The 14332-nt window shown below is 44.9% G+C and overlaps 1 protein-coding gene across 10 annotated transcripts in view; it reads right to left on the bottom strand.

The window, feature by feature from the left end:
• The window catches only part of LOC105496360 (zinc fingers and homeoboxes 3), a 138080-nt gene extending 131989 nt beyond the window's left edge, over nucleotides 1-6091 (bottom strand). For 3 of the 10 annotated variants that reach the window (XM_024797480.2, XM_071079321.1, XM_071079330.1), the window contains exon 1: nucleotides 5875-6091. The gene's annotated coding sequence lies outside the window, so the exon portion shown is untranslated. Of the gene's footprint in view, nucleotides 1-5218 lie in introns of all 10 variants that reach the window. The other 7 variants (XM_071079329.1, XM_071079331.1, XM_071079322.1 and 4 more) reach the window with 7 other exon arrangements.
• Between the last annotated feature and the right edge of the window lie 8241 nt (nucleotides 6092-14332).

Raw genomic sequence — 14332 nt, 5'->3', positions numbered from 1 at the left:
ATCCGGCCACTGCACTCCAGCCTGGGCCACAGAGCTAGACTCCATCTGAAAAAAAAAATAATAAAAAAATAAAAAATAGAAGTAGTAATATAATTACCAACATCACCATACTGGGTTCTCCCAAAGATTTAGAGATAATGTGTGAACACACATAGCAGTGGATCTGGTCCATAGGAATTCTCAAAAAAAGTAGCTATTAAAATAATTATTCAAAATGTTTTCAGGCCCTACACCTACTGGACTCTGGGCAGAGCACTGGGTGCTAGCACTGTATCATAAACAGGGCCAGGCTGTCCCTGCCCTCCTAGATCTTGTAGTCTCTATTGGGAGAGTAGACAATAAAGAAGAAAACAAAAGAAGGAAACATATAAATGAAGTTTTATTGAGGGGTGAAGCCAGCTGGACTTCCTGGTTCGAGAGGGGACTTGGAGAACTTTTTTGTCTTACAAGAGGATTGTAATATGCACCAATCAGCACTCTGTAGCTAGGATTGTAAAACGCACCAATCGGCACTCTGTAAAAACGCACCAATCAGCACTCTGTAGCTAGAGGTTTGTAAAATGGACCAATCAGCACACTGTAAAATGGACCAATCAGCACTCTGTGAAATGGACCAATCAGCAGGACATGGGCGGGGACAAATAAGGGAATAAAAGCTGGCCACCCCAGCCAGTAGAAGCCACCTGCTCGCTCGGACTCCCTTCTAGGTTGTGGAAGCTTTGTTTTTTTCCTTTTCACAATAAATCGCTGCTACTCACTCTTTGGGTCCATGCTATCTTTAAGAGCTGTAACACTCACCACGAAGGTCCACAGCTCCTTTCTTGAAGTCAGCGAGACCACGAACCCACCGGAAGGAACCAACTCCGAACACACTATGAATTTTAGTGAAGTGTCAAGCAATAAATGCACATGTACTGAGATGGAGGACAATGGGGAGGAAGCTACTATAGAAGTAGTGATCAAGGAAGCCCCCTCTGAGGGGGAGATGTTTTAGCTGAGACTGGATGTTTTAGGCTCTTTCTAAGGAGACAAGTGGAGGGAAGAGCCTGTACAGAAGAGGAGAACAAGGCATGTTTGAGGAACTGAAGGTGTTCAACCTGACAAGCATGGCAAACAAGGAGGGGAGCCTGGAGAGGAAGCACGTCAGAGTAAGTGTGGATGCGAGTCCAAGTGCAGTGGAAGCCACCAAGCAGGGGGGTGGCATGCCTGGGTTTACTCTTTAGTAGGATCACTCTGGCTGCAGTGAGGAAAATGTGCTAGAAGAAAGCAACAGTGGAAGCTGGGAGACCAGCTAGGAGACAGGGGAATCATCCATCTGAGAGAGGGCGTTAGGCGGATTAGGAAGATGGAGAGAAGGAAGGGTTTGAGATATTCTAGAGGCCAGGCCAAAAAGCCATACAGATGGGTTGCATGTGGAGTGAGGAAATGAGAAGAATTACAGACAACTTTCAGGTGTCCAGCCTGAACAATGAATAGACAATACAAACTAACAGTGAGACAGAAGGCGGAAGGGGAGAGTAAGGAAGGGTCAGGAATGAGGAATACAAATTTCGAAGCTTGAGAGGGAGATTGAGAGATCAGTTCTGAACCTGTGAAGTTTGAGATCACTGGGACAGGAAGGTGGTAGCTGAAACTGCAAGTCTGGAACCAGAGAAAGGGTGGGGAGACATAATAGAAAGAGTCATCTGCATCCAGGGGGTACTAGGGTCCTGGGAATTGATGAGATCATTTAAAGAGAGAATATAATGAGAGAAGGAAGGTAGCAGAGCCAGAAAAGAAAAGAAATAATTAAAAATCACGTTGATAATTTAAAACTGAACATGGTAACATAGCCCACACAAACATAGAGCTGGCTCAAATACATGCTCAATAAATACCTATGGAACAAACAAAAATAAAATCTTAACACATCCTTTTAGGCCTTTTTTTTTTTTTTTTTTTTTTTTTTTTTGAGATGGTGTCTCACTCTGTCGCCCAGGCTGGAGTGCAGTGGCAAGATCTCTGCTCACCACAGGCTCTGCCTCCTGGGTTCACACTATTCTCCTGCCTCAGCCTCCCGAGCAGCTGGGACTACAGGCGCCCGCCAACACGCCCGGCTAATTTTTGTATTTTTAGTAGAGACAGGGTTTCACCGTTTTAGCCAGGATGGTCTTGATCTCCTGACTTCGTGATCCGCCCACCTCAGTCTCCCAAAGTGCTGGGATTACAGGCATCAGCCACCGCGCCCAGCCTCCTTTTAGGCCTTTAAGAAAATAATTTTCATTTAGGATTCCACCCTTACAACCACCACCACCAACTTCTTGTACATTTGGAGGATAAGAAAAACAAGTTTTCGAAGGTCTCTGTTTGGATTGTGTTCAAGGAGATCCTTTTTCTTAAAAATAAGAAGCAACTGTTTTTTTCCAAAAACTCACAAATTAAAAGTAGTCTACCTGAAATTCAAACCTTTGAAAAGCTTATATTCACATTACAACTTCTGTGTAAAAATTCTGCCCCAAGACACAATTTTCCCATCCTCATAAATTAAAATGCAATTACATATTTTACTACAGATGTTTCATCCTGATAGATGAAACTAGTACTTTCAAACAGTTCAAGAGTCACATTAGAGATGTAAAATTTCAAAAGGTCAAGGATTTATTTTTAAATGTTTTAAAAAAAAAAACCCATTAAGTATACCTGCTAGGTCATCCAAAAACTGATAAGCAGGGAGATGAAAAGGACAGAACGGCCAGAAAAATAAGTAAATATGTAACAGCTATTCCCCAAATGAAAACACATTAAAGCTATAATTATATCTCTGGGTATCTGTTGACACAAAAAACCCCATTATGCTCTTGAGGCTTATACTATCACTATGAACTACCAAATTGAAATCACAGCTGTAAACATAACTGGGAAACTTTATACTTTTCAAAAATGTCCAGTGTGACACAGTGATAATGCATAAGAAGGAAAGCCAACAACATTTGCCAAAAATGTTCCTTCCCTCAATTGTTCAAGTTAAATCAAGACCGTAATTCTTTTTAAGACCATAGCCTCACTTTGTAAAATTCTTCTCAGATATAGATGAAAAAGGAATATTCTAACTTTTAAGAGATTGTCATTTTAACTCATGACACAGCTACCTAAAAGCCTAGAAGGCTACCAGCAAGGTCACATGAATAGTTGGATAATGAACATTCATTCTTTCCCTCATTCATTCAACAAATATTAAGTACCCACAGTGGGCCAGGTGCAGTTTCTGAGCCCTGGGGATACATCAGTGAAAAAAAGTCTGACACTTCTGGGTTAATGAGGGAGACAGACAATAAACCAACAAATAAATATGTATTACCAAGTGGTGGTAAGTAAGGCAGGATAAGAACAGGGAAATGGGGTGTATTTAATAGTGCGGTCAAGCAAAGCCAGACAACCTAACTTTCGAGCAGAGACCTGAAGTAAGGAAGTCAACCATGTTAATATGCAGGGACCAGAGTTCTAGGCGGAGGGAACAGCAAATGCAAAGGCACCAAGGCTGGAATATGCTTGACTTTTCTTTTTTCTTTTTTTTTTTTTGAGACAGAGTCTCTGTCTCCCAGGCTGAAGTGTGGTGGTGCGATCTTGGCTTAATGCAACCTCCGCATCCTGGGTTCAAGCAATTCTCCGGCCTCAGCCTCCTGAGTAGCTGGGATTACAGGCACGTGCCACCATGCCCGGCTAATTTTTTTTTTTTTTTTTTAGTAGAGACAGAGTGTCACCATGCCAGCCAGGTTGTCTCGAACTCCTGACCTCGTGATCCTCCCACCTCGACCTCCCAAAGTGCTGGGATTACAGGCATAAGTTTGACGTTTTTAAGAAACAGCAAAGAGATCTGTCTGGCAAGGCTCGAAGTGAGGATGGTTGTGGGGAAGAGGGTTAGCCTGGCAGGCCACAGCAAGGCCTTCAGATTTTAAGACAAAAAGCTATTGGAGGGCTCTAAGCAGAGGACTAACATGATCTGACTTTTTTAAAGGACTGCAAAGAGAAATACAAGTTCCTACTCATAAAACCAAGATGTATCTCTCATAATCTAGTTATAAGTGAAAGAAAAAAAGCATAGAATAAAAGTTGTATAGTATGATAGCATTTTTTAAGAAAAAACACGTATACATGGGAACAAGGCTAAAAGGCTTAATACCAAATTGTGGTTTACTATGGTTTGTGGGATTATGGTGGGTTTTTTTGTTTTGTTTTGTTTTGTTTTTGGCAATGCTTTTGTTTTTCAAGTTTTCTGCCTTAAACATGAATTACTTTGGTAATTTTTAATGTTATCTTTAAAAAGAAAAAAGCACTCTACCATGAGACTTCCCTAGTCTGAAATCTTACTTCGATATGAAAAAAAAACAAAAACAAAACAAAAAAACTCAAAACCAAAAACCAAAACAACATGGGGAACATTTTTTTCCAAAAATTACCACACTTCCCATGCAAATGTTTGCCTGTCATGAACCACTGCACAAATCAAGCCCAGCTCTATGTATCAAGGTCACAAAACCAACTTGGTTAATATGTTGATCATTACATAGTGGCTCTGTCCTCCACAGCAACTTTGATACCATCTTTCCAAGGCAGCAACAGAAGGGCCCTTTTCATTCATTTTCTAAGTCTCTTTGATACTGTTTTGCGCTTCTGGATTTTTCCACTGTATGTCTCTTAGAAACAAATTAAGCTCGAATAAGTTGTTCCAGCTAATGAAGTGCGCTTTTGGCTCCTTCTCCGTGGTTCAGAATTATCCGGCAAAATACCAATTGTTTCAGGACGCATTTTCTCTTAGTTTTGAAATATTGCAATACTAAGTTACCACAAATAAAGAACATCGAGATAACAACACACAAGAACGTGTATAAATGGAAACTACTGTAATCCTTTTTAAAATTAAGGATGTGTGGACGCCTCATGAATAAACATTTAGGGTATCTGGATAAATATATACTATGTGTTCACATAGATAAAAACAGAAAGGAGCATTCCTTCCCACCTCACTCCCCTACCCCAAATCACATAACTTTCTCACAGGGCACAGGCCCAGGGCAATCACTGCTCAGAAATGTAAACCATGCAACTCAAAATGACTCAAGCTCTCAAACACTTCCCACCTAAGTCCTACATCCCATCCACTCCTCAATCACTTCCAACAGGCTTCCCTGAATGAAAATCCCAAACTGGGAAGGCTTAACAAGCTCCAAACTCCACTCACATGCCACTCAGGGAATCGGAGGACTTGGGGCCCACGTGTAGTGTTTTCGCGTGGGCAAACAAGGGTCCCAAGATTCAGGATGCTACTATACCCCGAGTGGTTCGAGTCCTGGCTCTGCCGCCTTCCCTGGTCGAGCTGACGCTCTTTATACCGGGGGCATGGGCTGCCACATCCCAGCAGGGTGCAAGGGCCGGCGGGCGTGGACGCAGGCGGCCCTCGGGCGCACAACGCGGGACGAACACTCGGGCACGCACTCTCACACGGTCAGGCGGGCCTGCGCGAACGCCCCCGCTTCCCCTCCACCACCCCCTTTTGCGCCTTCCGCGACGGTGGCACACAGGGCTACCCTGACCCCCAGGACCCCTGGACGCCGGCGCCTGGAGCCCGGGGGGTGATGACAGATGGCGGAGGGCGGGGCTCCGGGGGGAAGGGGCGGAGCCTCTCAGCATGGGGGTGCTGGCGGCTGACAGAAAGACCAGGGGCAGCTGGCGGGAGGGGGCTGACGGAGACTGCGGGTCGGCCGAGGGCCAGGCGTGGCGGGAAGGAGCTCGCACAGACACAGACACAGTCGTGCTGACAGGCAGAGAGACACACAGACACCGGGGACTGACAGCCGCGGGGGCACGCGGGGCCGGCTGGCCGTGGCGGGCGCTCACCTGGCAGCGGTGGCGGCGCCCGCGACCGGGCCACTCTTCCCGCGCTGCGGGCCTCCCTCCCCGCGGCCGGGCGGGCGGCCGGCGCAGGCCCAGCAGAGGCGGCGGCAGCGGCGACGCCGGAGCCGCGGACTGCTGAGCGGCGGGGACGCAGCTGCACCAACCGACTCCGGGCCACTCGGCTGGGCTCGGCTGCTCTCGGAGGTTCTCGGTTCTGCTCGGCCTTGCTCGGCTCCGCTCGGCCTTGCTCGGCTCGGCTGGGGGCGTGGCCCAGGGCCCCCCCGCCCAGGTCGCCTTTGGCGGCCGCGGGGCGGGGCTTTTGAGTGGGTGCGAGCCCCCTGACGTCGTGGGGAGCGGACCTTGCTCCCGGCGCATGCGCCAGTCCCCTCCAGCTCTTCACCGTGTGGAGGCTGAAGAAGACTGGGAAGGAGGGGCTGGGGGCGGATGCTGCGGTTCCAGAGGTTCCTGGCTTTTGTACTCCATATCCTGCTCTTTCCAGAGGACCACTTAAGGAAGGTCACACCAGGTTACACTTTCGAAAGGATGTGTGTATAGGCTGGCAGGGGCTCTGGCTCCTGTCTGCCCCCACTCCTCCAATTCCAGTGTTTCCCAACAAGCATCGCCTAGGAGTGGTCTTTTATCCCACCAAAGGCTTCACTGCAGTTTTTAATATTTTCTGTTTTCTTAAAAATAATAACCAAAGGAAAAAAACTAACTCTTGATCGCTGTTTTAACATTGAATCTTCAAGTACTTGAACTTTGAAGCATCAGTCAGCCTCCTCGAGTCCACTAATACCGTCCTTTCTTCATAGCTATTGTGTAACCTGTAACGCCTGGGATGGGGTTGGATTCTTTCCTGAATTCTCCCCACATGATCCAGGCACCTTTTTAGTTATGGAACCAAGTCTGCAGCAAATATGCTCAGAAAGTGGTTCCCACCTTTAGAATCCAGTGATTAGTAAACAGCAGGAGCTCTACAGTCTTGACACACCTGGGTTGGAATCCCAGATCTGTATTAATCTGGCAGGTTAATCATTGTCTGAGTGACTTTGGACGTGTTAATCTCTCATCTGTAAAAGGGCAATGAAACATGAGTAAACCAATAGAAATATTAAAAGGGTTAAATGAAAGCACATAGAAAGGTTTCTGCACAGTGCTTGGTGTTCAATAAATAAGGCTGACTTTAACTTCAAGTAACTTTAGAACCTTCAGATCCTGAAAACCAGCGAACGTATATACAAATGTGAGCGATGTGTCCAAGTAAACAGTCCATAGTCACCCATACCTGGTGCCTTAGCTTGCTCCTTTCACAACCTTCCCTACCTCAGTTCATGTCAACTTCATTCTTCTGATGACTCTGGCCAAACCATTGGAGTCATCCTGAACTCCTCTCTCCCTATCGTATCCCACATGCAACCCATTAGAAAAGCCTGTCAGCTCTACCTTTAAAATACCCCTTTTCCTCTTTCCTAGAATATTGTAGCAACCTCCTACCTGTTCTCCCTGATTCCACTGTGCTCTCATGGAGCCTTCTCTCAACACAGAAGCCAGAGGGATCCTGTTGAAATCTAAGCTCGAAAACCCCCAAAAGGTTTCCCATCTCAGAGTAAAAGCCAAAAAAATAAAATGGGGGTGGCGGGATAGAGAGTGGGACACGATCTCACTCTATCTCCCAGGTTAGAGTGCACTGGTGCCATCACAGCTCACTGCAGCCTCAACCTCCCAGACTCAAGCAATCCTCCCACCTCAACCTCCCAGGTAGCTAGGACTACAGGTGCATGCCTACTTTTTTAATTTCCAAAATTTTTTTTTTTTTTCCAAACGCTTCCAAGATCCTATGTGTCTGCCCTTCTTCCACTTATTATGCTCTCCAACCTCTCTAACTGCACCTCCTTCCACTTGGCCTCCTCATTGAATGCCAGGCATACTAGCCTCCTTCTTGCTCCCAGAATATGGAGGTTCACTTCTACTTCAGAACCTCTGTACTTGGTGTTTCTTCCCCCAGATATCAGAAAGGCATGTGCCCTCCAAGTTTCTATTCAAAAGTCACCTCCCCACACTTTCCCAGACCACTCTACTAAAGTATCAAGTCCCAACTATCACTATCCTCTAAGCCTGCTTTACTTTTCTGCCTAGCCCTTCTAACCTGAATATCATCTATAGTATCTCTGAAGGTGGGAACTTTGTTTTTCCCATCTTCAGCATTTAGAGCATGGGTCGACATGTTCAGGTTCTCAGTATTTCTGGAATGAATGAGAATGTATATAGGTTATGCTGCGCCAATACAACTTCGTTTACTCAACAAACTTTTCTGAGCATCTATTTTGATCCAGGCACAGTGGGATCCTGAGAAAAACAAGGTACTCTCCCAATTTCAAAGGAAACAGGAATGTAAAAAAAATACTTCTGGCCGGGCGCAGTGGCTCACACCTGTAATCCCAGAACTTTGGGAAGCTTAGGTGGGTGAATCACCTGAGGTCAGGAGTTCGAGACCTGACCAACTTGTGAAACCCCCATCTCTACTCAAAATACAAAAATTAGCTGGGCATGTGACGCGCACCTGTAATCCCGGCTACTTGGGAGGCTGAGGCAGTTCAAGAATCACTTGAACCCGGGAAGCACTGGTTGCAGTGAGCCGAGATTGCAGTATTACACTCCAGCCTGGGCAACAAGAGTGAAACTCTGTCTCAAAAACAAACAAACGGCCGGGCACAGTGGCTCAAGCCTGTAATCCTAGCACTTTGGGAGGCTGACATGGGAGGATCACAAGGTCAGGAGATCGAGACCATCCTGGCTAACACGGTGAAACCCCGCCTCTACTAAAAAAATACAAAAAAAAAAAAAAAGAAAACTAGCCGGGCGAGGTGGCAGGCGCCTGTAGTCCCAGCTACTTGGGAGGCTGAGGCAGGAGAATGGCATAAACCTGGGAGGCGGAGCTTGCAGTGAGCTGAGATCGGGCCACTGCACTCCAGCCTGGGCGACAGAGCGAGACTCCGTCTCAAAAAACAAAAAAACAAAACAAACAAACAAAAAAAAACAACTTCTGGTGGATGTGCCAACTGCTTTGGGAAGCACAGAGAATAGCATAATTAACAATATACAGGAGAGTGTGGGTAGGCTTCCCAGAAGAGGTGACTTTGGAGCCATATCCGAAGAGCTGCCGAGACAGAGACTCCAGACAGAAGAAACAGCATTTAATACCAGTGTAGGGGGGTATGTCACAAATGATATTTACACACAGAGGCAAATTACTTTCCTTTAAAAAATATTCAGATTTCAGGTGAGCTCTATAATAATGTCACTTGCACTCACATTCTGATGAGCTTTCTCAAACAGGAAGGAAACTGCTGGTATAGTTAATGACATAGTTACAACCTATTTTATTGGACCCCTATTTTATTGGAATGGGCTACACCTGTGAACTTTTTGTACTAGCATCCAGAGAAAGAACTATCAGAAGTTTGCTGGCTGCAAGCACCAGAAACCCACCAGACCAATTAAAGGAAAATAAAAGGAGACTTTATCTTTAGGCTTTTGGTGGGATGGATCTCTCAAAGGCCAAGGGAAAGAACCTAGCTGGGCTTTTGGATGGGCTGGAAGCAGAGTAAGGGGAGCCAGTACGACTCCAGCAAACTTGTTTTCTCTGCCTCCGGGTATTAATAACACAATGAGACATGTGTCTAGCAACCTCTCCCAAGTATGAGATACAATTCCAACTATCCAGAGAGACTAAAACTCCCTAATCATTCCAACTACAAAATCATGTAAGAAAAGGCTCTAACTGACCCAATTTGTGGTAGGTGCCCTCCTCCTCCAGAGCAGTCATGGCCAGCTTACAGGCATAAAGTTCACCAGGAAGCCACCTCTGTGAATCAAGGAATGGCCAATTACCAGGAAAAGGGAAATGATTTCTAGCTGAGGCAATATCTTGAAAGAAGTTCCCCACAGAACTGCTGGTTCCACGTAGTGGCAAAACCCCTGGGAAACATTTGGTAGTGACACAGGAAACAATTGTTGAGTTCTTGATTTCTGCATAGTAGGGAGGCCTTTTTTAAGCGGCAGTCAAAAAAAGGTGTTTTTTGTTTTTGTTTGTTTTGAGACGGTGTCTCACTGTGTCATCCAGGTTGGAGTGCAATGACATAGTCTTGGCTCACTGCAACCTCCTCCTCCCAGGTTCAAGCGATTCTCCTGCCTCAACATCTCAAGTAGCTGGAATTACAGGCATGCGCCACCATGCCCGGCTAATTTTTGTATTTTTAGTAGAGACCGGGTTTTGCCACGTTGGCCAGGCTGGTCTCAAACTCCTGACCTCAGGCAATCCACCAGCCTCAGCCTCCCAAAGTGCTGGGATTACAGGCATGAGCCACCATGCCTGGCCTGAAAGCTGTTCTTTTCCCAACAAAAAAGAGGACAAAAACTGGGATGCTCTCCATAAGACCTCTGTAGGCACATGATAGGATTGTACTTCCTTACAATAGCTTGGATTTGTGAATAACCATATGACTTTCTTTGGTCAATAAAATGTGAGAAGTACAGTCACACCTTGCTTAACGACAGGGATATGTTCTGAGAAATGCATCATTAGGTGATTGCATCATTGTGCAAACATCATGCAGTGTACTTAACACAACTTAGACGGTAAAGCCTACCATACACTGAGGCTATATGGTATAACCCATGGCTCCTCAGTTACAAACCTGTACAACATGTTACAGTACTGAATACTGTAGGCAGTTATAACACAGTGGTATACATCTGTGTATCTAAACATAGAAAAGGTACAGTAAGAGTAGGGTATAAAATATTTTAAAATGGTACACCTGTATAGGGCACTTACCATGAATGGAGCTTGCAGGACTGGAAGTTGCTCTGGGTGAGTCAGTGATGGAGTTGTGAGTGAATGTGCAGGCCTAGTACATTACTGTATGCCACTGTAGACTGTATACACACTATACACTTAATGCTAAATTTTTTTTTCTTGAGACAGAGTCTCGCTCTATTGCTGAGACTGGAGTGCAATGGCGCCATCTCGGCTCACTGCAACCTCTGCCTCCTCGGTTTAACCGATTCTCTTACTTCAGTCTCCCTAGGAGCTGGGATTACAGGTGTGCACCAACATGCCCAGCTAATTTTTTATATTTTTAGTAGAGACAGGGTCTCGCTGTGTTGGCCAGGCTGGTCTCAGACTCCTGGCCTCAAGTGATCTGCCTGCCTCAGCCTTCCATAGTGCTGGAATTACAGGTGTGAACCACTATGCCCGGCCATACTTACACTAAATTTATTTTTTAAATGTTTTTATTTGGCTAGGCACAGTGGCTCATACCTGTAATCCCAACACTTTGGAAGGCCACGGTGGGAGGACTGCTTGAGGACAGGAGTTTGAGACAAACTGGGCAATATAGTGAGACCCACATCTCTACAAAAAAATGTAAAAATTAGCTGGGTGTAGTGGCACATGCCTATAGTCTCAGCTACTCAGGAGGCTAAGGAAGGAGAATCACTTGAGCCCAGGAATTTGAGGCTGCAGTGACCTATGATAATGCGATCATGGCACTGCACACTAGCCTGGGTGACAGATGGAGAGCCCATCTCAAAAAAAAAAAGAAAAAGAAAAAGGAAAAGGAAAATAAAAAATAGGTTTTTTTAAAAAAAGGTTTTCTTTAGTTATCTTTAGCTTACTATAACTTTTTTAACATACACTTTTAAATATTTTTAACTTTTTGACTGTTTCGTAGTAACACTTAGTTTTTTTTTTTTTTTTTTGAGATGATCTCGCTATGTCACCTGGGCTGGGGTGCAGTGGTACAATCTCAGCTCACTGCAATCTCTACCTCCCAGGCTCAAGCAATCCTCCCATCTCAGCTCCCCAAGTACCTGGGAAATAACACTGAACTTAAAATACAAACCCACTCTACAGTTGTACATTTTCTTTCTTCATATTTTTGTTCTGTGAGCCTTTTTTTTTTTCCTTTTTTTGAAACAGGCTCTCATTCCAACACCCAGGCTGGAGTGCAGTGGAGCAATCTCAGCTCACTGTAATGTCCACCTCCCGGGTTCAAACAATTCTCCTGCCTCAGCCTCCCAAGTAGCTGGAGTTACAGGTGTATGCCACCATGCCTGGCTAATTTTTGTATTTTTAGTAGAGACAGGATTTCACCATGTTGGCCAGGCTGGTCTTGAATCCCTGACCTCAAGTGATCCACCCACCTTGGGCTCCCAACAGTAAGCTTTTTACTATTAACTTTTTTTAAACCTTTTAAACTTTTTTGTAAAAAGACGTATTAGCCTTGGCCTACACAGGGTCAGGATCATCAATAACACACTGTCTTCTACCTTCATATCTTTTTCCACTGGAAGGTCTTCAGAAGTAATAATACACACGGAGCTGTCAGCTCCTATGATGAAAATGCCTTCTTCTGGAATCCCTCCTGAAAGACCTGCCTGAGACTATTTTACAGTTTTTTTTAATAAGTAGAAGGAGTACACTCTAAAATAATGATAAATAGTATAGTAAATACATGAACCAATAATAGTCATTTATTACCAATATCAAGTTATTTGTATTACCTGTATCATGTACAGTACATAATTGTATGTGCTGTACTTTTAGACAACTGGCAACACAAGGTTTCTTTACATGAGCAGCACCACAAACCTGTGACTAACATATTGCACTCCGATGTTATGATGGCTATCAGGCCACTAAGTGACAGGAGTTTTTAGTCTACATTACAATCTTATGGGACCACCACTGTACATGCAGTTCATCGTTGACTGCACATACAATGTTGCACCATTGTATATGCAAAACATCATTGTGTGGTGTATAATTCACCGTACATCACTCCCAGATCCAAAGCTAAGTCCTGAGATATTTGTACCCCATGTTTATAGCAGCATCATTCACAATAACTAAAAGGTAGAAACAACCCAAGCATCTACTGACAGATAAATGGGAAAAATAGGGTATATACATATGAAAGAATATTATTTAATCCTTAAAAGGAATTCAATTCTGACATGGTACAACATAGATGAAATTTGGGGACATTTTTCTAACCTGTTAAGTAAACCGGTTAGAAAAAGGCAAATATTGTATAACTCCACTTATATGAAGTACCTGCTATAGTCAAATTCATAGAGACAGAAAGTAAAGTGGTGGTTGCCAGTGGCTGGGGGGAAGGGAGAATTGGAAGTTATTGTTTTATGGGGATAAAGTTTCGGTTTTGCAAGACGAAAAGAGTTCTGGAGATCGGTTGCACAACAACATGAATGAAGTTAACACCAGTGAACTGTTCACTTAAAAATGGTTAATAAAGGGCCGGGCACAGTGGCTCAAACCTGTAATCCCAGTATTTTGGGAGGCCGAGGTGGGTGGATCACTTGAAGTTAGGAGTTCAAGACCAGCCTGGCCAACATAGTGAAACCCCATCTCTACAAGAAATACAAAAATTAGTTAGGCGTGATGGTGCTCACATGTAATCCCAGCGACTCAGGAGGCTGAAGCATGAGAATTGCTTGAACCTGGGAGGCAGAGGTTGCAGTGAGCCGAGATTGCACCACTGCACTCCAGCCTGGGCAACAGAGAGAGACCTCATCTCAAAAAAAAAAAAAAAAAAAAAAAAAAGTTAATATGTAGATTTATGCAGATTTTACCACAGTTAAAAAAAAAAAAAATCAAATGGGCCAGGTGGCTCATACCTGTAATCCCAGCACTTTGGGAGGCCGAGGTGGGCAGATCACAGGGTCAGGAGATCAAGACCATCCTGGCCAAAATGGTGAAACCCCATCTCTACTAAAATACAAAAACTTAGCCAGGTGTGGTGGCACACACCTGTAGTCCCAGCTACTTGGGAGACTGAGGCAGGGGAATCCCTTGAACCCAGGAGGCGGAGGTTGCAGTGAGCTGAGATCGCACCACTGCACTCCAGCCTGGCGACACAAGACTCCATCTCAAAAAGAAAGAAAGAAAAAAATCAAATGGAGATAATAAAATGGAATAAAAAATACTTGGCTAGTCCAGAAGAAGGATAAAAAAATTAAACAGGGCCGGGCGCGGTGGCTCACGCCTGTAATCCCAGCACTTTGGGAGGCCGAGACGGGCGGATCACGAGGTCAGGAGATCGAGACCATCCTGGCTAACACGGCGAAACCCCGTCTCTACTAAAAAATACAAAAAACTAGCCGGGCGAGGTGGCGGGCGCCTGTGGTCCCAGCTACTCGGGAGGCTGAGGCAGGAGAATGGCGTGAACCCGGGAGGCGGAGCTTGCAGTGAGCTGAGATCCGGCCACCGCACTCCAGCCTGGGTGACAGAGCGAGACTCCGTCTCAAAAAAAAAAAAAAAAAAAAAAAAAAAAAAAAAATTAAACAGGGACAAAAGTCAGGTAGGACAAATAGATTTTTTTTTTTTTTTTTTTTTTTTTTTTTTTTTTTTTTTGAGACGGAGTCTCGCTCTGTCACC

This window comes from Macaca nemestrina, chromosome 15 (assembly GCF_043159975.1).
Source record: "Macaca nemestrina isolate mMacNem1 chromosome 15, mMacNem.hap1, whole genome shotgun sequence".
NCBI classification, from domain to species: domain Eukaryota; kingdom Metazoa; phylum Chordata; class Mammalia; order Primates; family Cercopithecidae; genus Macaca; species Macaca nemestrina.
This window is presented reverse-complemented; position numbering and strand designations above follow the sequence as displayed.